This window comes from Tyto alba, unplaced genomic scaffold (genome assembly GCF_018691265.1).
Source record: "Tyto alba isolate M040663 unplaced genomic scaffold, T.alba_DEE_v4.0 Super-Scaffold_21, whole genome shotgun sequence".
Classification (NCBI taxonomy): Eukaryota; Metazoa; Chordata; class Aves; order Strigiformes; family Tytonidae; genus Tyto; species Tyto alba.
In genome coordinates, this window is record NW_024881295.1 from 15,268,999 (window position 1) to 15,293,239 (window position 24,241).

The 24,241-nt window shown below is 40.4% G+C and overlaps 1 protein-coding gene across 6 annotated transcripts in view; it reads right to left on the reverse strand.

Moving 5' to 3' along the window:
• Positions 1-22,330, reverse strand: part of LOC104363535 (caldesmon) — a 199,451-nt gene extending 177,121 nt beyond the window's left edge. For 2 of the 6 annotated variants that reach the window (XM_032986250.2, XM_032986248.2), the window contains exon 1: positions 22,068-22,325. The gene's annotated coding sequence lies outside the window, so the exon portion shown is untranslated. Of the gene's footprint in view, positions 1-22,067 lie in introns of all 6 variants that reach the window. The other 4 variants (XM_032986255.2, XM_032986256.2, XM_042795437.1 and 1 more) reach the window with 3 other exon arrangements.
• Positions 22,331-24,241: the final 1,911 nt, after the last annotated feature.

A 24,241-nucleotide genomic window follows, 5' to 3' on the forward strand; every position in this document is an offset into this window, starting at 1 on the left:
GGTATTGTTTTAAGAGAACATTCCAGATCACAGCATTCAGAAACTTTCTTGGGTGGCCAGGATTTCAAAGGGAGGATAAACTGAAGGAAAAGAGGAGAAATTAAGATATGGGCTGGTGATTTAAGCATCCCCATCTGGACCAATATTCTGTCTTTGCTTATTTGAGTACAGATCCAGAGTAAACTGAGTTTTAAAACATGCCTCTGGATTTCTACCAGTGAAAGCAAAAAAAGAATGTCCGTTTTGGTGAGGTGTAATTTCTGAAAAACTGACTCCACACCCAAAATGCCACTTCACTTAAACTAGTTCATGATTTTAGTGGTACTTTTAGGAATAACAGCACTACCTTCAGCTGGCTCATGGTGGCAATTTTCACATTTAAAAATATGTACTAATCATATATCAATCATTCACTGCAGGCTTTTTGCTTTAGATTTTCTTTACCCTGCCAGCCACCATCATACAATTTCTCAGCAACTAGGGAGAAGAAAAGATGTGAAGGAATGAAAGCCTCAGAACATATTTGTACCTTTTTAGCTGAGTGCAAAATTTGTCCAGCAATGGAAGGTTCTGCATTTAGAGGTATTAGTCCAAATAGCAATATGAAAACAAAAATCAGTAAGTTGACTCAAAAGTGAAGAAGCCAGTCATGTTCTATGCAACCATAGACATATTTGTTTAAATATATGCATTATAATAAACTCTTCTCTCTCTGGGGGACCTGCCTGACTTTATATTGCTGTTTCACAGCACTACAGGTTTCACTCTTTCAGCACAACGTTCAAAACAACCTCATTGAACATGCATGCTTCAGAGGTTACTGCAGCATGACAAACTGAGTGAATTCAGTGCTGATGAAAGATGGACCTGAAGGTGAAGTCCTCTATTTAGAAAAAGTTATGGCAGAGGCTAAGCAATGCAGATTTCATTATGCTTCCCTAAAGACAAAACTAAATCCTGAGCTATAATCTACTAATGATTAGAATGACTATAAATGGGTGTAGTGGAAGAATATATCCTAAGAACTCAATTGAAAAGTATTTCCTGAACATTGCTGGAATATATTGCTTTGCATGCCTTAAATCACCATGGAGCTGTCAGACAGGCAACAACTCTTGGTAATTTCTCTGACATTAGCTGGATCTGACCTTAGAATTCTGCATCACACTATGCCATTCGGTCCCCAGAACTCCAGATCATGTAGTCTCACTCAGCAGATGTCTCTCTAAACATGAGCCATCCAAGTAGAGGTCAGGAACACATTTCAAAAGGAGTTTCTAATTACAAGCTCCTGGCATGTTTTAGTATCTTTTAGTTAGTCAATTCAATTAAATATTTTTCAAGATCAAGAGTCATCGGAAGAAAAAAACAAACAAACAAAAACAAAACAAAACAAAAAAAAAAAAAACCAAAAAAAAAAAAACCAAAAAAAAAAAAAAACACACACACACCACCAAAACAGTGAAGATACAATAAAGTATTTGGCTAGTGACAGTTCTTAATGCAAATGTAGGACCTGTCCATGAAGAAAAAAAAATAGCTTCCATTTCACTGAACATGCTACGCTTTATAATCGCTACTCCTGGACCTAAAGGACTTGATTCTGATTTAGCTGAAATCAATAGAATACAAGACAAACACCCCAGCCCTTATGAAATGGCTTCAGCATAACTCAGTTTTTCCCCCACTGCACAGACATTGAAAGGAAGAAGAGAAGGTTGTTAGCTACTTACCTCATGACACAGCGAGTGCACACCATGCCACACAGCACTAGCTGAATTTAAGGAGAGTGGAGAAAGCTGTCCTTTGCATCCTGTTAAAATCTCCCTGTAATGTCAACACTAGCTTTGGTTGCACCCCACCCCAAAAAAATATGAATGAGTATGTGTTGTATTTAATTCAGGTACATTTCCAAGTCATATGTGTTACTTTCTCCTCTTACATCGTGGGGAAATCATTTTACAGTAGTCAGTCACACTTTACGTGCAAACTTCCCCCCTCAATATAATTTATCTGACTGAACCCAAGTGGGTAAAGGAAGACTTCTAGGGAAAGATGAAACCTTCTATCAGCCCAACATGCATAGCTATGTTGGGACAAGGTGTGGGGGGAGTGGAGGGGGGAAAAAAAAAAAAAAAAAGAAAAAGAAGACACTTTAGCAATTCTTTACGTCATTTGTTGGGAAAATTACAGCAGATAAAGAAGGCACTTCTAACTTACAGCCTTTCTCCCCAGCAGATTTCTAAAGAGAACAAGTTCCTCCACTTATATAAACCATAAGATAACTTTAAATGAAAATGTGAGAGAATGGAAAATACAGGGGTTTCCACCAAGCACTGGACTTACATTGCAAAGCCACCAAAATCTATTGCCATCTTATGCCAGCTGAAGTGGTGGCCCTTGAAGGTTTTTAATTCTGAACAGCTGCTCCATGCTGCAGCCAACAGCTGCATTTTCAACTGCATTCCTTATCAGGTTCATGCCATTGTTCATTGCCTCAAGGACAGAACATCTAAGGAGGAAAAATAAGCATTCCTCCAACTTTTATTTCAAATCAAATGAAATATAACAGTCAAAAATATCTGTTTTAGCAGTAGCAACACAAAAGCATATCTTCTCAAGGTATTTCTATGAAGGAAAACAAAATCAGCCTACACATGTAAAAATCATTTGATTAAATTTTTAATACAGTTTTAATTAAAAAGTTTTAATACAGTACATACTGCTGTGTGACTAATGGTCATACTTGATTTTAAGGCACTCAGCTTGATAAATATCACATCATAGCTCCTCCTTATATTAAGAGTGCTCAGGGTCTTTTAGCAGTCAGGCTTCTGATGGGACAGCCAAAAGGAGACATCACCAACCACCAATGTCCCACCGTGTCTTCTTACAAGATCTAAAATACTTAAGATTTCCCAAAGCACCAAAGCATTTCAGGAGCACAGTCTTTCTTAAAATCAGACATTTTTAACTCCTTTCTTAGACATCTTGCCAATGCTCCTATAAGATGACTGAGAAGTGAATTTAAATCCTCTGTAATTCTTCTACTATAACCCAAAACCAAAATACCATTTTTCTGCTAATGAAATGGGTCAAAGGGACCATCCAAATTCACTTCAGTTACTCTTCCCTACCCTCCACAGTAAGCTGTTGTAGCCCATATGCATTCAGTGCTGCCTGCATCTAATTTTCCTATAGTATTGCAAAGTAAATTCCATCTTCCTAAAAAAGAGATGAGTAAACACCTTGCCATCAGTAGACACAACACTCCGTGTCAGACTACCACCTTTACATTCAATCTCTCATTGGGAAAAAAGAGCAGGCCTTCACACTACTGATCTGCAGGTTAGATATAATAAAACAGAGATTAGTCAATTTGTTGCTACACAGACATCACTGTTCTGTCTCCACACACTCAAAGAGTTTTAATCATACAATAGTGTGACTAGATGTATTGAGCTTCATTCAACAGGTATCACTGAGAGCCAGATTTTATCCTCCCTACTATTACAATTAATGCTTCATGTTCCTTTCATATGGGAGGACCCAAAGGGCAATAAAATATCTGCAACTCTGTTTCCTGCCCAGAAAGCCTATTCTTTCCAGTCATACGCTTGCATAAAAGCAAGCTCTTTGATGAGCAAACTTCAATAAAGCCATACCAGTGCAGAGAAACAAAGTGTATGGATTTGGTTCAGGCAGCGGTCTTGAAGGCTAGACATTACCCCATTTGCCCATTTTATTAATTCTTATTTATTTATTTTTAAGGCAAATGATACCAATTAGAAACTTTAATACTTAGACTCTGAACTAGTACCCATCAATATAACTTCTATTAAAACCCATGCTTTCATGCATCCAGAGCAATTAGGTTTGTGTAAAATAAAAAACAAACCAGATGCCCAAGAGATGTAAATCAGTAAAGACCTACTGATGCCAGCAGAGTTACAATGATTTATATGACCCAGGAGTTCAACTTAGAGAAGCTTTCTGCATTTGGCATTCTCAGAACACATACTACTCTCTCTTTCCAGCCTCAGATTCCCATCAAATGTAGCCCTGTAACAGAAGTCTTCTTTTCCTAACTTGGCTTCAAGTCATGGCTGCAGCTCTCAATAGTATATAACCTGTCAAGATAAAATATGTTTAGGGACATACAATCTCTACTGAGCATTTTATTGACTTAACTCTACCATTTCTGAAAGGCAGCCAAAATTCCTTAAGGTTTTCAAAGGACTTTGTTTTCTAAATATTATCCATGGACAGATATAAGAACACAAAAATCCTCAGTTGTTTGTGTAGTTTGACTTATGTGCCATGCATTGCCCATCATGATATATTAATTTTCTTTTGCAAGCAAACAAAACAAATCTCAGCTACAAGTTGCTTGGCGTTAGGGGCCATATACAGTGCAAAGAACCCTGGGAACCATTTGTAGCAGTAATTTTGCCCATGTAATGTCTGCATGTCACTCAAAAAATACAATTTTCCTTCTGAAAAAAAAAAAAAAGGCAACCCAAAGCAAAACAATTAAAACCACACCCACAAAGTTTAGGCCTCCACTGCAGCTTTTCTTTCCACATGCTGCATGAGAGGCAGGGGGGTTAAGACCAAGATACAGAGTTGCTACTAACACCACAAGACGCTCCCAAGTAACAATTCACAGGAGGAAAATTACTCTTGGAAAGATCAGAATATAGGAGTACAAGAATGAGGCCACCTCTCAGCAAGGTCCCATGTATACTCTCTCTCTGCTAACTCCCCACAGAGCTGCCCATAGAGGTATGAACCACAGAGTCTCAACTCTAATGCACCAGAGGCCAAGTTTATCCTGGTCCTAGAGATAAAACTGGAGCAAAGACAGAGAGATAGCAACTTACCCCTGAATCAGAGACAGAGGACCCCTACGGACTGGTATTGCTTATGTTACTGCCACAAAAGCCTCCTCAGGGAACAGGATTACTGGAGGGGTAGGAGACGAACTGACTGCAACTCCTTGCACCCATGCCTCAGTATGGACCACACACCGGGAATGATGCTTCCCCCTCCCAGTGTAATGCTGAGGGACAATTACACATCTGCCAACAGGAGTACAGATGCTAAGATTACAGCTGCTTCTTGCAGTGGTTTGAAATGCATAGGAAGTCCCTCTGAGTCCTCTCTTCCTATAGCTGTCACACCTCAGCTGGACCTGGCTGTCATAGCAAGATCCTTGACTGTTTAAATCTGACGTCTTTTTTTCTGAGGGGAGGGGAGTACTTCCATTGATCGATGGTGTAACTTAATTATTTTATTAGTAGTTTTGTTCTGTAACATACACTAGCTACTCAAGGCAGTAGTTTCTAAATCTTGTTAAGCCTCCTGGAGCACAATTCTAAAAATCCAAGTGCTCTAAAGTTAAGACTGAAATTATAAACCTAATAATTTGCTCCAGTTGTTTGGATTGGTGACCCAAAATCAGTTGGTCCACATTACTTCAGCAACAGGCATTCTTTGCAAAGGGGAATTTAAAACTGCTGAAAAGGAGAAATTAGAAACCTGTAAGATCAAAAAGCAGGAACAGAAAAAGCTTAGCAGTTGATGATAGCCTTATCTAGCCCCTAGTTCTTGTGAGCATCACTTTAGTTAACAATATCACAATGCATTTATCACTTCCAGGGCACCTTTCATTAAAGGACCTCTAAACACTCTGTAGACACTAATTAAGTCTCAAGCCACAACATTCCTGTAAGAAACAGGATTTCTAGCTGTTGAAAATTCCAGAAGATCAGGAAATAAGTATACTTCTGTAGCAGATGAATAAGGTCCTACCCGCAATAGGAAATTATGCCAAAGTTTGTTGGGAAGAATCCGGGGAATAATGAAGAAAGCTACTCCCATGCAAGCAGTGCCTTGTGCCAGTGGTCTGACCAGAGAGATCTTCCACAGCCTTTCATGAGCTTATCGCTATCACCACAGCAATCACTGACCAACACTGAAGTGCTTCGCTGCAGTCAGGCCTTTACACCTGTGCTACTACAGAAATCTGAAATGGATGTTTCATAGATAAGTAAACAAGACAAGACCGAAATGTCTGCTAAAGCAAAACAAAAGCAGCACCAGAAATGGAGTGCAACACAGTCCCATCTCCTGCTCTAGCACACTACCACCTTGAAAGAGATCAGTGACAGCTTTCAGATGCCTTAGGTGTTCTTGAAGATTTTATCAAGTGTTCAATTTTGAAGCAGTCCACTTAGCTACAATTTTAGCAGAGCTTTTGAAATTAAAAAAGCTACTCTCACCAAGATGCTTTAAACAGAAGAAAATAGTGGGAAGAAATGTCAAAGGTCAGAACTGCAACTCAGTTTCATTCACTTTAATGTACACACAGAAGAATGCAAGGTAATAATTTTTCTCCTCCATTCTGTCAGCATAGCACAGCTCAAGACATCACCTCTGTCTTCTGACACTAGTCAGCTATAACAGGTACCTTAATGTTAAACCTGACCAGCTGTAATACATTTGCTAAAGTAATTACATTTATTTTTACAGATTACATGTGCTTAGGTTTCACTTACTGATGTACTAGAAAATCAGAGGTTTCAATTTTGCAGATAAAGTTCAGCACTGTTATAATCAAAGACAGCATCCAGTGCTTAAAGCTGCTAACCATACCCACATTTTAAAAAATGAAATACTGTAGCTAGCATATACTACAGGATCTATATTTCTTATCTGCTAGTTCAAAGTACCTTATATCCCTTTCTGTCTTTCCTCATCACATTAACAAGGCTATGATAATTAGACAGCAATTGCCTAAATGTCTAAATCTTTGGTCTCCTTTAAATGAAGCTGTTTCCAATCCACATAATTTCATGCAGAAGCAATTACATTATTCTGAGTCAACACCTGGGGTTCCTAACAAAACCTGGTACTTCTGACAACAGAGCAGCAACTGAACCGGCTTGATAGCAAAGCAGCGTTCAAAATAAAATTTCAGCTCCTGTTCCCCTCAGTCACCAGTGGTGAGCACAACTACAAACTAGGAACTGTAAAGTCACTGACCACATTCAGATGGATAAAAGTCAAAGCCAGGCACATGTTTCTTTGGGCAGTCTGCATCTGCTATTAGTAGGAGAAGCAGTGCTGACACAGAATCGAACAGGCATTGACAAAAATCCCCACAACAGCCAGAGAACTGCTCTTTTAGGAGAGTAACTCCCAATTGAAACTACAACAATTCGAAGTTCCTAAAAGCACTGTATTGGGGCAATTCAGGCTTTATTGTTTATGTGACATGGGGCACCCCAAAACTGGAGTGATTACTTACAAAAGCTGTTGGAAATATCATGCTTTGGAGTATAAATAGGAGAGTGCCTACCACTTCTGGTGTGCAACACCTCTAATGAGGTATTTCACTGTCTGTATGCATTGCCTCTGAATAATGTGTTGGGGATTTTCAGAATCAGCATGTTTCTCTAGTAAACTCTTTAGTACTCTAGTGAATGTAATAGCTTCTTTTAGTCTGGAGGAAGAGGGAAGACAATTGCACTTTTTGCATCACTTCCAAAGATGTATACTACAGTATGACAAGTGGTTAGAAATTAAATAAGCTTCATCACAGGTAAACCTGGCCTGAGATTGCTCAGGTTTCAACTGTAATAAGCAGTAAACCCCTACAGTATAATTGCCCAAAAAAGGAGCCTTATATTGCTGTGACATTATTAAAGAAGAAGTAATATCCAATCAATAAAGCTGAAGTGAAGCAGAAGACGCACAAAGTAAAGCAACTGGGTAAAAGAGGAAGCAATCTGGGATAGCATTGCGACTCAATTTCTTGCAAGCAAGCATGTTTGAGACTTGATGCCCTCACAGTACTGCCAGCACACCCAAAAGTTTTGAATTTACACCCTTGCCTTGTTAGGAAGAAACTTTCTGACAACACAGCTGGCTCCGCAAAAGAGTTTCTTGGGATGACTGAATTTAAAAGGTTAACATTGGGCAGGGATTTGACTTAAGTCTTTACATTTAATACAATAGTCTAATTCAAGATCTAATCCATTGGAGTTGCAGCATACCATCTTATTTCTATTCAGTTTCTTCCCTTGCTATCTCTTGCAAAAAAGTAAACAAAACAACAAAATTTTCCTGATATTGCCTAAGGACCTTAATTCAGCTTGACAAAGCTTCGTATTTACATTGGGAATTTGCACTTAACATTGGGCATCCCAGACAAATTTTTTGCGTAATGTGTATTTTAGGTCATGTTAAAACAGCATGCAATGGACTGGAACGAGATTCAGCTGATGCTATCCATATAAACATTGTAAACCACTAATTGAATTTCTTTTTAATGAAGAAAAAAATGTATAAACAATTTCCATTTGCAAAAATCAGTGATTTCAGCTGGGTGGAATTCTGCAACTGCCTCTCTTCATCAAGCAGCCAAGTTGGGTAGCAACTACCGTCTTTATGAATACTGAATAGAGGCATTATATCCTTACAGAAAATGCATATGGGTAAAGTGGACAGGTCTTCTTTTATGCACACAACAAGAACACCAACACAAGTGGAGTGTGTTTGTTTTCCACCATTCATGTAAATGTCAAAACATAATTTATATCAATGATACAAATGAGACATTCCGTCTTGCATCAAAATGGCCATTCAGTTGAAGTCAGTTGCACCTGTATAAATGCAAAGTCACATGTGGTACATAAAGCTTTTCATTCTGGTATTTCAGAGAGATACTTTTATAGTCCTTGTGCAGTAGCAGCACCAAACTGCAAGAGGAACACAGCTATTTCCATGTAGGCTCCTGTCCTTCTGTCATAGACATGTTTCAGTATAAAATCACAATTGTTCATTTCTGATACACTCATTTCAACTAACGTGACACTTACAGACATGGCAAAAATCGATGCAAAACCATCTGTGCTTCTGATACCTCTCCATCCCAGTTTCCATTCCTGCACTACAGTCAAGTTCTAGTGTCAGAGAACTTTGCACTACCTCTGCTTTCTGAAACCAGCAAGACAGATGCACTGCCTACAGAGTCTACTGCCCATTTGTCGAGAATACCTCCAGGAAATTAGGAAGAAAATAATTTCTTAAAAGCAGTCCAAAACAGTAAGTGTAGTACTAATACAACTCCATGGATGTAGACCATCTTAGTATTCCCAGCAGCAGCAAGTATCCAGCAGCATAAATCTGATTTTTCATCTCCTACTGTGTAGTTTTACTGATCAAAACCAAAATTGATCAAAGGTGGCCAGGCTACTTTAAACAGAATACTGTAACGCTCCACAATAACCTTATATTTAATTAGTAGCAGAAGGGAAATTCAGCATCTGTTAAGTCATCACAACTCATAACATCCAAGGCACTAGACAACATCTATTTAGGTCTTCTTCACATAAGAGAATGTTTAGCAGATGTCCAATATATTGAATACGGGGGGTTTCTTCCTACCTAACACCTCTAAATGTGTTTCAAAAACTTAAATTCCAATCATTCTTTACAGACAAGAATTCCCCTGCTTACTTATCTCTTCCTTTGCTCTCAGTATGATAGTCCCAGGAGCTATGGGACAAAAGGTAAGTAAATAGTAAGCCTATGAATATTATGTGCTGGGATGACAGCATATTGTACACCTGTTCTTCTTGCTGTAGACCAGTCGGAAGTCCCTGTATCTGCCCCCACCTCCTCTTTCACTGACTTTCCCCACAACCTCTGCCATTTTTGTCTCAGTGAAGGGACCTACAACATGCATAATATTATTTAGCACATACAAGTCAGGCTGAATTTGGTGAACTCTGTTCAGCTAAAGACAATATTGAAATAGGAATATGGGAATGGTTTTAGGACAGAAGCATGCAGGAAGCAAGCAGAAAAAAACCTTTTAGGTGGTGTATTCAAACAAGAGCTCTCTCATTGGTGTTTTTCTCTCTCAGCAGTACTTAACTTGATCAGGAGGAAGATCCAGAGAGGACTAAAAATCTCATCACAAATCCTCTGAGCAACATGGCTTCTACTTCATGCTTAGAAGTGTGAATCACCACAGCTAGCAGAAGTCATTTCTGTCTGATGTCAGAACAGCATTCTGTATGAAACAAGTTGGTGATCTCAGACCAGTTCTATAAGAACACATTTCTGCATCACCACTGGGAATAATTAGCACTTGTATGAACCACAGAGACACTAGCTTCTGCTGCACTTTTTCTGTGGACAATATAATTAGCTTTGGCTCATATAGTGAAGAGTAAGAACCCCATAATAGACCAAGACTTGTAACCCCTCTCCATAAGAGCACCCTTTTAAACAAGCAGACAGATCCATTTAAAACATTCCCCATACTTTACTGCCTTCTCCTCTTCAATTTTGGCCTACAGATCAAGTTTAATTAACATCATTTTGCTTTCCTTCAAGACCTCAAGTAAAATAAAAACGTAAGTTAACACTACATAACTACATAGTCTTAAAATGCTTTCCCTCCATCAGTAGGAGTGCACAGCATCACAGTGCAAACCACATTACAATGAACCTTTACGCCACACACCTGTAAACATCACCATTTCAAACACTGAGAAAAGCAAAAAGCATCTGAAACCAGTGTTTACACTGGTGGGAAATCCTGCTAAAATCAAGGGAGCTATATTAAACTCTAACCCTAAAACACAACATGCCAAAGCTCACACTGAGCAGGCTACAGACTCTTGTTCCAGATGTGCCTGAACCTCAGGCATTGCTGTACAAGAGAGCAACGAGCAGGACCACCAAAACACAAGCAACAAGAAAACAAGACAAAAGAACTTCTCTCGCTGGCCTTTCTTCACTCTTGATACCTGCCACATCTTCAGCTGCATTTTCTCATACACAGGGCAACAGCAAATGCCATCTCACTGTTGCAGAGTGTTGATGTAGCACCTAAGTATCCTGCTTATAAAGTAACACCTCTGCTGGACTTCAAGATATTTTAAAGCTCTTCTCTCTTTTTGAAACTAAAATTACATCTTCAGTAGAGCACAGCTGCCTTCCCAGAATTTTGCAAGATTTAGCTAAGCCAAAGGCTGAGCTTGAAGGAGGATGTAATATTGCACAATTCTGGAGAGGTTTGACTCCAGAAATACATGGTTCTTATTTCATTGCTTACTTTGATAGTTTCAATGCAGAATTACTGCACATGTGGTGCATTTGTCTGAGCTGGCTTCACAATAGTCAACACAACTCCTCTTAATTTGATATGGTTGAAATTAATACGAAAAAAACCTGAAGCTCCCTGCAGAACAGCCTTATTCTGTCATATTTCCAAACCATCTCATCACAGAAACATCAGAAATCCAGTAAGAAAGAAACTCAGCCCAGCACTTAGAAAAATTAGATACTTCTTTGGCTCTTCCTGGCACATTACCCCTACAGATAATTTTGGATTTACACAGGTGGTATTCAAAGCAAAATTTGGCCCCTTTCTCCCAGGTGGCCTAAGACATTTACTGCAATGTGCAGATATGCCTATATATTTTATATATATGTAAAGCATGTTCCCCAAACTATAACCCTCTCCTAGAGAGTCTCCCTAGGTCTCTGTCTGATTTTGGCCTCATTTACTCCCCTACAAATGAAAAGCAGTTCCATTGAAGTCAGTGAGGTAACACTTGCATTAAACTCGCGTGCGATCATGTCAGAGCCATGGTCCATAATAAAACCAGCTGCCGTTAACTCTTCTACAAGTTTCCATTCATTAGGGGTTTTTTGCTTGAATTCACATGACCAATATCCATGGGCCAAGAAACACATTTTAGAATTATAGTTATTTCCCCTTGCTAAAAACTAGAAAGTGCAGCAAACTGTCCCAATCCTCACTGAAAAACTACAGCTTATTGTATTTTGTTAATAAACAGAGGTGTTTATGGACAAAACACGTGTGTATATACTTTAGGGAATCATTCCTGCCTAGAGGAAAGGGACAATATGATCTAATATGTCTTTCCCAGGTTTTAATTTTTAGTTTTGTGTTTCAGTTGGGGGGGTGGGAGGGGGTTATGCCTATAGTTTCTGGTATTTAATTCTAAATCAGGGAAAAGCCTCAAATGTAAATATTTAAATTCAGCCTCGGTGACCTGTAAGCACTGAACCAGGATCGATGAAACCAGTTCTATGCCTGCTAATGCCAACAGCCTTTCCATCAGTGCCTTTCCATTGCCTTGAAGGGTCACAAGAGAGACAGAAATAACGTACTCAGCTTATAATGTTTTTTCCAGTTCATCACACCAGTCTCCAAGTTTTCAGAACTGTATAACTGTATTTTGTCATATAAGTCATACTCATAGTCCATCACCACTTCAATCTGTTCATTTATAACGAAACGTATTTCCTACACATATAGTAAATTCCTTTCATTTTTTACTGAGATGAACTGATCTTTATCAGATACTTTGATACAAAACTAAACCACCATTATTCCCTCTCCTCTTGTTAATATTAAGTCTGCTATATATTGACTCCAAGAAAGGAGCTCACATCTATTACAGAAGGTAGTGAAAAGGAAAAGAATAATGTTCACTTTCAAAAAACAATTGGGTTGTTAAAGCAGATGGCCCAAAAATGACACACTAATTTTTCAGTTTGACAGGTGAAGCAATAAACATCTTTACTGACCATGGAAGTCCTTTGTTAGACAATGGACTGAAGGCTTTAAGGCACTTCACAAGCAGCACAACAGGGAAGGGTGGTGTTCTAAAAAGTATTAACACAAATCAAAAATCTTATCTTGTAAAATGACAACTTTGATAGCCTTTAACAAAAAAATGGAAGGGGAACTCCCAGCTGTGGACAGTGCAGAGCAGCAGAATTGACACTAACTTCTGCAGAGCTTCTCGACAGGTAGCTAGAATGAGATTGCACAAACAGCAAGCTTTGCCACAAATCACTTAGAGGAGGGGAGAGTGGGAATAAAAATACTCCAAAGCATGCATCATTTATACTTTCCTCTTCTAAGAAGAAAAAGAAAAACAAATCAGTCTCACATCTTCCATTCAGGCTCAGGAAGACCAAAGATGGTAAAATAGAAGAAATCGGAAGTTTTTTCAACCATGCAATAATACTTATTGCATTGAATGTGCTTATTATTCAAAGACTTTTTCCAGAGGCTCCAGATGCCATTTAAGAAGCTGATATAATGCAAAGTTTCTCACAATCTAAATCCTGAATGAAGAAATATGAGGGAGATTAGATATCTAGTTATTTCGGTCTCTAAACAGGCTATCCCTGATCCTTCTACGAGCTGGAAAACAGAGTGTTCACAGGCATTACTATTGCATTACCCAGCTGTCAACCTGACAGTGCTGGTTTTGGCCACACTAGGGCTCCTCACTGGGCATGTCCTAGCATGACTTAATGATAATGGTCAAATAACATCTCCCCAGAAGTACTGCCATCCAGACATCAGAAACAGCAATATCTCAAAGCAGGCTTACTTTACACCCTCCCTCTCTTTGACTTAAAAGATCTTGACCTTTCAGACGCAGTTAAAGGAGCCAGTTTCACCTTTAGCAAAATAACAATTAAAACACCCCATACGCCCTTCCCCTCATTGAAGAGAGGTATCAGACAGACAGGACTACCAAAGAGAAGGGTTATTTTTCCTTAACAATAGAAACAAACAGTGCCATGTGTCAAAAAGCAATTTTCTTGTACTGACATGCCAAACCACCTGAAGGCTGCCAGTCAACAGCTAGCCTAAACTGCCAGGTAAATCTTTTATCATCCCATGACAGGTCACCTGCAGGAAACTCTGCTTTCTTGACAGGGACAAAAATTCGTATTACCAGTTACACTTGTTGAAAATTGTAGAGGTGTCCAGATGTATATGAAAATAGAGACTGAACCACACCTCTTTCACAGAGCTGTGGTCCTTCCTGGGAGGCACAACAACATTTTGGCGGAGCAGAAGACTGGCTTCAAATCCAGACAACCTGTCCTGTGGCTGACTACAACATTAATTTTAACTTTGTCAGCTTAAGTGGCCTCAAAACATGAGTAACTGGATGGTGTGCAGTAAGGCACGTAATCTGTGAGATCGGACTGATCATTCAGCCCCTTCTGGCCACAAAGATGTGGGTTTTCATCAGAATTACATCAGGGTAGGATACAAGACAGTCTCTAAATCTACCAGTGACACAAATGTTTTTATAAGGTACTCAAGGTAACACAAATGAACAATAAAAACTCCAGAAAATCTCCAGCAAGCAGAGAACATTATGTAGCCTCATTGCTGCAGTCACTTAACTGTCTTTCTCCTTATGAAATAAAACGCAACTAGACCAACTACTTTATCCCCATGATTCTGATGGCAGAGAGAGTACTGATCCCTAAACATAATAAACTGAATAGCAAGAATGTAAACACAACTGTGCTTCAATGACTTTGCATCTTAATGTCATCTGTGTAGGGTTTCACTGGAGAAACTAATGTGGTAGAAAGAAAATCCCTGAAGGGTGTGGTGGAGTAATGGGGACCCCTTCTGCAACTCCCATCCAAAGTGCATTGATCCCTTCCTCTGCCAAAACTCACCCCTATTCATACACACAGGCAGTTCCTATTTGCTTCACTTCTGTGGTCCCATCACTGTCTCTGAAATACTGGCATTTAATCATTGCTGTTGTTAAAGTTAGTGCTTTATAACTGGTGAGAATAAGGTTTTGTCTGCTAATCCCAGCCTTTAGTCCTATAAATCCACAATAGATGCACTGGAGACAGAGGAGCTACATTTTGTATATACTGCTAGAGGAAATGTCTTTCTCTTGTTTGGGTTGTATAGGGGCAAGGAGAGGAAATAGGCTGGTGTGTCTGGTTTCATGGGGGAGGGTTAAGTGGCCAACCCAACTGTCTGCAGTTTACAGGGATCTAAATAGAGGAACCAAAAAAAAAATAGTTACAGAGATTTTAATAACACACAGTGGAGAAAACTGCAAACAAACTGCAAGCAAAAGTTGTTGCTTTTCCTTTTGTCATAAGGCATCACTCCTTGATTGCATACTGTGTCCAGTGAATAAGCCATTTACTATTGTGGTTGGAGTGAATGAAGCTCAGACCTTTCCCATATATGGCAGGGCCTTTTAATCACCAGGGAGCAAACGAACAGTGGAATTTTACTGGCTTTCTGGGTTTGCAGTGCCCTCTTTTGTATGAAATATCATTTCCCAATGAATGATTTTTACTGGGATTTTGACCCAATTTCCTGCTGCTGTTGTCCATTAGGGGATGTGTAGAAAGCCAAACAAAAAGGGCCAGCTTCTGATAGCAAGCAGCCTACTATGATTTCTGAGTAACTCAAGGAAATCAAACAGATTTGCAATAAGATAATCGAGGTCAGACCCAATAATATTTTTTTTTTTTAATTAACAATACGATTTACATCACTGTACAGTTGCTGATCAGATCAGCAAGATCACATTCAGGCCAACTGATGACCAGGTTAAAAATTCTCCCTCATTTTCATCAGTGCAGCAGAAAACAGACAATTGACGTTTTAAGTTACTGGGATAGTGGTAGGGAAATTCTCAGCTGGCCTGCTTTTGTCAGTGTAATATACATTAGCCACAGAAATGTTTGGCTCAGTATCATCTGGATTGCCTAAACACTCTTATTCATATTTACAGCAATTAAAATGCTGCACTTCAGTCTTTATAATCCAAGTTTTGTTTGAAGTGGCAAAGCAACAGCTGTGGCTTATCAGACATCTGAATGAAACTCCTCATTTTCATAGCAGGGGTGTGGCTGGCTCTGTGTATGGGGCTAAGCTGTTCCCAAAGCCATACAAAGCAGCAAACTCTCTCCTTTCTGAGGACCCAGGGGTGCAGCGCTCCAAAGCCTCCCATGAAGGATGCTGACTAGGGACATCCAGCAGCACCAGTAGGTTAAGCTATGCAGGTAAATGACAGCTGGCCAAACTGTTGCCCAGATCTCAGAGCTAACCAACCTGATCCCGTTCCCAAACATCGTAGCCAATCTCTAGGAATTTCTTTTCCAAAGCTATGAGCTTTAACTAGGCCATAGCAAAGCCAAAATCTCCCTTGGCTCCATGGCTTTTGAAATTGCTGAGAGAAAGCAGGTTATCACTAGGTCATTAGAAAGATGCAGACAGAAAGTCCTTAGCCTTTGCAGTTGATCCCAAAAGCCTGAGCAGAAATTGTCCTCAGTACAACAGCTTGTATTAGAAAGTGATGATCTAGGCTATCAAACAAGCACTGCTAGGTCCTCTAAAACAGTGAGGAATTAAAAAAAAAAAAAAAAAAAAAAGTGCTGCCTTTGCTTCTGAGATGTGAGAGAGATTTTACCAGGGTGAACATTGCGGCTCAAAAACAGAAAATTGGGGAAGGGAGGAGGACCATTTGACCATTAGAGAGCTCACTGTCAAAGAAAAGAATGAAGTGGGAAAAGGGTAGTAACATGCCCTGTGGCAGTCAGAAAGACAAGAGGACATCAAAGCCTTGCAAATAAGAAACAAACAAGGGCCTGATCACAGACTCCTTCACTTGGGCAGAGCTCCCTTTGAAGATGACTGGAATCCAACTGGCACCAGTCTGCAGGACCGAGCCTTGACTCCTGAAGAAGCACAGGAACCGCTGCCCCTGCGCTCACTCAGCGAGGGCTCGTCCAGCCCCGCATAGCTTCTCCCTAGCCAGAGCCAGCTGCTTCGGAAAAGGACATAAAACAAGCTGCCAACAAATCTCAGGACCTTTGTTTACAGAGCTGTCATAGGTTCAGGCTCCCTTAGCAATTTGTTGAATCATGAATGCTAGTTCTCCCTCACCCAAAGTTATTTAACTTTATAAATTGCACACAGCAATTTCCATGCCCCTTAGATCTCCACATACTTGAAGGAAGATTGGGAGGGACAGTGCAGGTAGAGAGGGGTGTGTGTGCACATATACGCACATATTCACACATCTGTGTGCAATGGAATTGTCTTCCTGAGTTTAGCAATACCCCCCCTTTTTGCATTTGTTGGCCTACGGAGTTACTCTTCCAAATAGATCCAAAAACAGAGCATTTACAGCAAAACTTTATCTCCACAAATCTATTTATAACCCTTCTATGAGCTAAATTCCAAAGATTTTTTTTGCCATTTAAGGACATAAACCAGAAAATGTGCAAACGGGTGGGTTCCACTTTGCTTCACACCCTCCACAGCAAGTCTCAAGGGAAATGCTCTTTATTTGTATTCTGTACACAAGAGGGTGTGGAAACATGTAATGTTGTTTCCATTGCCTGAAATCTTTCCCTAATATTTTCCCCACTGCAGCCTGGCCTGGCCCCAGGAGTTATAATTTCAAATGCTCTCATCAACGTGAAGCTGGGACAAGCAGATAAGATTCAGCAGCTTGCTTAGTAGTTTCTCTTCTAAGCTTATGACACTATGGCGGGTCTGTAAGCAAAAACTGTCATCCCGCGTTTTTGGTATATGCATGACAACTTCACAGGAAGGCTGTCTCAGATGCAGCAAGCACAGTTAAAACTGCAAGCACCCAAGAAATTCTCTCCAGACATTTCAGCACAGTGTCACTAGTGAGCCTGGCCCATCTTCCACCTCATTCACTGGGGTTCAGTAGTTTTATACTCACAATCTAGAAGAAATTATTTTATAGTAGAATACATACCTGTGTGAACAAACAAACAAAGAATAGTGCATGTTCTTGCTAGGAAATCAGTCAAAGATAAGGTTTTAGCCTGTGCTTAAACTTGGCATTTTAGTATTACAAATTTATAAACACTACTGAAATAAGTCCCAGCAGCCCCATGAGCTAAATACAAAAAGACATGGATTATCCTTTACTCAAAGATACAGAAACAGACACACAGCTATTAAGTGACTCACCAGGTATTTATGACCACAGGAAAAAATTCAAAGGAGAAAATACGCCAGTGGCTTAAGATATGGTTGTCTTTTTCCTTTCTCTCTTCCCCCTGCTTCCTCAGTTACTTGCTCCTGCCCCCACTACAAGCCAGGACAGTCCCCACAAGCTCTTTTTTCCTGGCTTCAACCCAAAAATCCCATAAACATTGCTATAGGCAGAACCTTCTGATGAGGAGGTGCCCCTAGGCTTCATGGACAGAGTTTTCCCCTCTCCAGGGGCAGACGCAAGGGATAGAGAGGGGGAAAGAGGCATCAGTTTGCAGTAGTGGTTCCTGGCTATAGGTGGAGGAGGTGGGAGCCCCAGCTCAGAGCTCATCTGTCCGGGAGCCCAGCAAGCCCGGGCACTGCTGTAGCTGGATGCACAGCAGTGGCTGCAAGACAAAGCAGTAGCCAGGAGGTTTGTAAGTGAGAAAGTCCAGCAGGCTGCATTCCTCTCAGGGGTAGCTAGTGATGCTCAGGGAGGGCGACATGGTAGGGACCATGCTGCTAATGCTGGTATATGCTTGGCAGACAGGCCAGCTCCACACTATTTATCAGCACTAAGCCCAGTTCCAAAGAAAAAAAAAAAAACACATTAAAAAAACCCACTTGCTTACACAGGATGTAAACCACACAGCTAACATATCAGGGCTAGCAGCAAAGTAACGGTGTTACGTGCCCTAACCCTTTTGGTTAATCAAATCCATTTCAAGAAAAGTAGGAGCAAGATCCCTCAGGAGTGGGAGGGATCCCAAATTACAATGTACTAAGCATCCTTCCCCGCTGGGCTAGCTGAACTGCACAAAAAGTATCAGGAAAGGCAAAAAGAAATTGTTACATAGTTCAACTGTCCTATGACCTCAGTGTCTCAATCAGAAAGGTCAGATCTAATCTGATCTTCAGATGCCTTTGAGTCAAATTTCAGCCTTAGCCTTGTCAAACCCTTTGGAGCCATGCAACAGCTACAGCTTCCCAGTGAACACCAGTGCCGAAAGGGTAAGCGCCAACATGTAGGTAGGTGCCTTGTTTCTAGTGCAGATGCTCCAAAAACCCATTTTCATCCAGTGGTGGGGCTTTAAACCACCCAGGAGCTACAAACAAAACCAGCAAACCAGCCTCTGCACATGCACACTTCTGAAGGTGAGAGTTCTAGTAAGGAAGCAGCTTTCTTGTTACAAGCTGCCAGGGGGTAGTTACTAAGAAGAGACAATTTTTAAAGAATGAAAACTTGCTTTGAAGATAGACTCCCACTCTTTGCAGTCACAGGCCTGTCTGCCTCAGGCTTTGTACACCTGGAGCCCAATCCTGCAAACTCCCCATAAAGCTTCTCTCAAAGGCAACAAAAGGTTCACAGGATTGCGCTTCCCATTCTGCTGTTACCTTTTTTGGTGCTTTCTCCGATACCCAGAAGAGTCCAGGCAAGCACTGCAGATGGACAGCTAATGCTGCTCCCTTGGCCCTCTCTTATGCATACACGGTTTCCTGTCCCCCCTTATTCACACACAGCAATCAAATGTACCAAGTTGTACTCTTGGCAGATAGGGACTAACAACTCCACTGATCTTTAATACAAATAATAACTCAGGCAGCCAACAGAATAGATCTCATGTAAGCAACTACTGAGAAATCAGAGTATTTTAAACAGTCCCTGGGCATGCAAACACTATTTGTCCTGCACGAAGGAAGACCTGCAGGCTCTCACTTTTCTGCAATGAAAAGATCACCCCCCATAGGCAAGACCATTCCAGCTGCACACAGGGAAGGGTGAAATGAGGACTCCTTGATAGACTTTCCCTGTCATCTTTCTTCATATGACAGAAGCTACCTCCCAGCAGACAGCCAGCAAAAAAAGCTTTGCTCTATCTCTCTAGTCACACAACCTGGAATCAGTAGCACTGCACCCTAACCCCATGTGGGTCCAGATGGATGCTAACCAGAGTGCCTCGGTGCCACATGTGGCACCACGAACGAGACTTTGAGGAATAAGGAATCCTTCTATCTCAATGCACTTTAATTTTCTTTCTAATGACAGCCAGAGGAACATACAGCCCCCCTTTCCTTTCAAATCACCTAGCTTTCAGTGTCACTGTTGCATTACGTATCAGTGTTGGACAAGAAAAAAGCACAAGCAAAGTTACCCCTCTCTCGGGCTGCTCCATGTCAGAATAATCCTGTGAGTATATGAAGTAGCAATTGTGGAAAATCCCTTATTCTCCTAATACATGCTTACATCACTCACTGTCAAAGCATATTCAGAGTACACGGGACTCCCTTTGCATCAGTTCCTGCATTGGTTAATGATGGTATTGATTTCACCAAGACTAATCCTGTGAATGAAGGCTGTGGAACAGATTCTCTTGTCATTGCATGCGGCAACAAAGAGGAGTTTTCAGGAAATACAAGTTATATCAATTTAGTCTCTTGTTCACAGGCATTTTATCTGGTGTTTCTCCCCCTGCCATCATGATTTAGATATTACATTAACGTGTACAGGTTTTATTGAGTAAGATACCTGCCTATCAGAAAGCCTCCCAAAGAAAGGCAGACCTGTAATTTCTTCAAATATGTTGAGAATAGTTCAGATCCACCTTACCTTAAAGGCTATGTAATTAAGCAAATGGACCACTTTCTTCCTTAAAGCATCACTCCATTTGTAATTTATGTTAAAACAGACCATTTCATTGGTTTTGGCACGTGTAGTTTTAGGAGCCCATCCTGTCTCTTGATAGCAAGAGAAAAAAGTATTAAACTTGTCTGCAGCTACATAAGCTCACACAGAACCTACTGCTACATTTAATGAGACAGAGAAAGAATAGATGCGGGGTCCCAGGGTTCTTTGATGGCAAACCATACAAGTATAATCATTCACAGTAGGGTACCTAAAATAGACAAATTATAATAAATACACAGTTCTCACAAAAGAAACACTCTGCCTCCTTATTTTCTTTGAGCTGCTGCCAACGAGGGAATGTGTTATTTTCACAAATTATTCTCTTGTATGCCTTTTAGCAAGAGAAGCCTTCTCAGCTAGCCAAATTTGCATAAAAACTACATGCTCTGAGAACAAATACTCCTCTGCAAACAAATGCTCCACAAAAAGTAATTTTAAAACAGTTATTTTGCCCATTCTTCCAAGCAATGTGCAATATATAAGAAAAATCAATTCTATCACTGCAGGTCTGGCCAGAGGTTGCTAGTTTTGTAAACGTCTGCTGCTCCCAAGCACCCATCTGCAGCTAGCTTCATCCCTCCCTTCATTTTCCCAGCTATTTCTCTGAGAAATTCCCTGCTATGCAGAACATCATGCTACCAGCAGCCAGCCTTGCACAACGCTTTCAAACTGTCCGAGCATGTCAAAGGATCGGGGAAGGAGAGCCTGCCTGCTGGCTCTCCCCAGCAGTGCTCTGACTGACACACGCACAGACCCAGACTTTTAAGAGCTCCAGTCCCACCCAAGTGCATTTTTTTTCTCCCCGTTTTAACAGGAAAGACAATTTCACAAGAAACATTCTGGCAATACGTTGCTGTGCATGTTGAAGGCTGAAGACAAAAACGGATGCCATCTACTGTCAACAATACTCCTGTGAAAGGCTGCCATGACAGACATCTGCTTCAGTAAGTATTAGATCAGTTACATTAACCAAAGCTTTACTGTATCTGTATCAGTTACGCCAGGCGACTGCCTTTACAGTCAGGCTGCTCTGAAAGCCCAGGTATTAAGTTGCAACATTAAAAGCAATTCACCAGCTATTAGCACACTAAAAACTTTTTCAGTGAAATTCCTTAAAAAAAAAAAAAAAGAAGGAAAAAGAAAAAAAAAAAAAAAAAAAGGACAAATACGTTATTGCTCCACTAACAAGCCTCCTGCAGGATCTCAGAGTGGGACCAGCACAGACGCCCCCTGCCCTGCACCCCAAGCTTTGCCCCCCGCACCTCCTCATCAGGGTCCCCCCCACTGGGGTGGGCAAGCATGCATGCCCTCCACCCGCCCGGCACAGATATCTCCCTTAGTTCACAGTGAACATCTGGAAAGGGGGATCACAGAGAGGAGGGCAGGAAAAATAGCATCCGACACTTTCGCAGTATTTCCACAGCTCGTTAGATTTCGCATGCTGCTTAATCTCTAGCCGTAACGCAAATGCAGTCAGACCAGCTCACTCCCAAACAAATACGTATCTTAAGCCCTTACCTCTGGCTGAAAAGTTTTCAACTAGTAGGAAGGAAATGAATAACTGGCTGCTTGGGCAGGAGCACAGCAAGAAAGGCACACCAGCAGCCTCACACACAGCCCTATTCAATAAAACTACAGCTTTTCCTTGGCCCCTCCCAAAAGTCAATGCTAAGTGAATACATATCCCTTATGTTTACAATTGGCAGGCAGCGGTATGCATTGTCCTCAATTTATTCTAATAGGCAGCCAATGACTACGCACAAGCCAAGGTGGGTTCAGCCTGCCTGCAGAGATGCCTGTCATTCCCTAGGCATGCTCAGGAAGCCACTCATCAGAAAACCAAGACCTAAAAAGCTCCGAAAATTCGTGCAAGCTGCCAAAACTGTCTTGCTACATGCCCTTTTTTGGTTATCCTTAGCAGGGCCTCTGAAAGTAAATCCTCTGTCAGGAACAATCATAAGAAATGTTAATCTTGGAGAAAGAGGCTGTCTTGTTGAACACAAATGGAGCTTAAAAAAGGAAATACACTGAATGGAAAGGAACACAGTAAACATAGTTACTTTTTGCACCAATTAAAAAAAAAATCAAATAAATAATTTCACCACAGCTAAACTTCATTGTATTTTTTTCTAACAAGGACCACATGTAAAAGGGAACAGAAACACTCTGCTGTGCAAGCTTGATTCTGCAGAGAGACACCAGTGGGAAAGGCACATGAAAGATGAGTTGGCAGGCTTCACAGCCCGTTTCCATTTCAAATAGTACAATAGAAGTTACATATAGAATACCCGTGCTCTGAAAAATATCTTTTAAGAGCATTAAAAACTTTGATGATGATCCTTAGCAAATTGGACTAGTCGGATGCACAGGTTTAGTTTACAGGTATACAACTATTTATCTAAGTGTTAAAACTGGTTCATTTACTGTGAGGATATTATGACCAATACTTTTCACTGTCTTTGAATACCATAGATAAAGTAAGCTTAGATTAGTTTTTGTCTTTGTTTGGTTTGCTTTAGTGATCACACACTATTGATAACTTTGCAAATTATGCAGGCAGCTTAAAAAAATGGAAGAACAGATGCAGCCTGATGCTGGAAACAGATGAGCTACATAAACTAATTAAGAAAGTGTGAAAAATAAATAAGAAAATTATTGCCTAGGAAAACATCGCAGTACATAGATACTAACACGCACATGTACCAGCCACTAAGCAAGGCTGCAGGAGAACTGCTGAGTGCTCTAAGGGGACAGGATTCCAGACCAGGAGATATTCTGCAGATTCATATTTGACAATAACATACACAAAACCAGCTAGGGGGAAAATATGTATAAAATGACTTTGCAGCTGAATGGGCTAAAATGTTTTAATGCCTTTCTAGGTCATCTTTTCTGGCCATTGGGCCCCACAGATTTAGTCACATGTGTAATGCAAGAAGGCTTCAGTCCACAGACAGTAAACTAATATTTATAGCATGGGGAAAAAAAAATAAAATCAGACTGCGCCAAATCTATGCAGATTTACAGCAAGCAATCATAATTATTCTAGTATCATTTTAAATTTCACAGCTTTATTAGGTAAAGTAAAAAGTGATGGGTTTTTTTGGAAAGCACCTTTTTTTCTTTATTTTAACAACCTTTTGGAAACTTCTAATGACAAACATCTCCCATAATGTGACTGTGATGGTTTGAAATATTAAAAGAAATACATGCAGCATATCCGTAACTTTGTTTTGCAGGATTTACTAGACAAGGGAGAACAAAATCCTTGCTCTCAGTCATTCCATTAACTATACAGATTCATTAATTAGAGATCATTAGACTATGTATCAATGACCAAATAAGAAGTAGTGACATTATTTAAGAAGAAATTACAAATCTCTACTGGAATTTATCATCCCCTAGATTTTCAGAATGTAAAAGATTGAAGAATTCAGGCTAGAGGAGTAAATGGGATAAAGGGATGCTGACGGTCAGAAAAGAATGTTAGAAGTACCCTCAAGTTCTTGTTCCAGCATAGCCATTGACCCCTGCAATTTCAGTGTCCACTGCAACAGGGATCTAGCAGGTATACATGACCCAGAGCTGAAAGCAATGTTGGTTTTTTTTTTCTGAAAGAGACTTACTATGAGTTTGATCTTCCCTTGTCAAAGCATCCCAAACTCTTTGTGTTCCAGGTCACTTTTCCATTA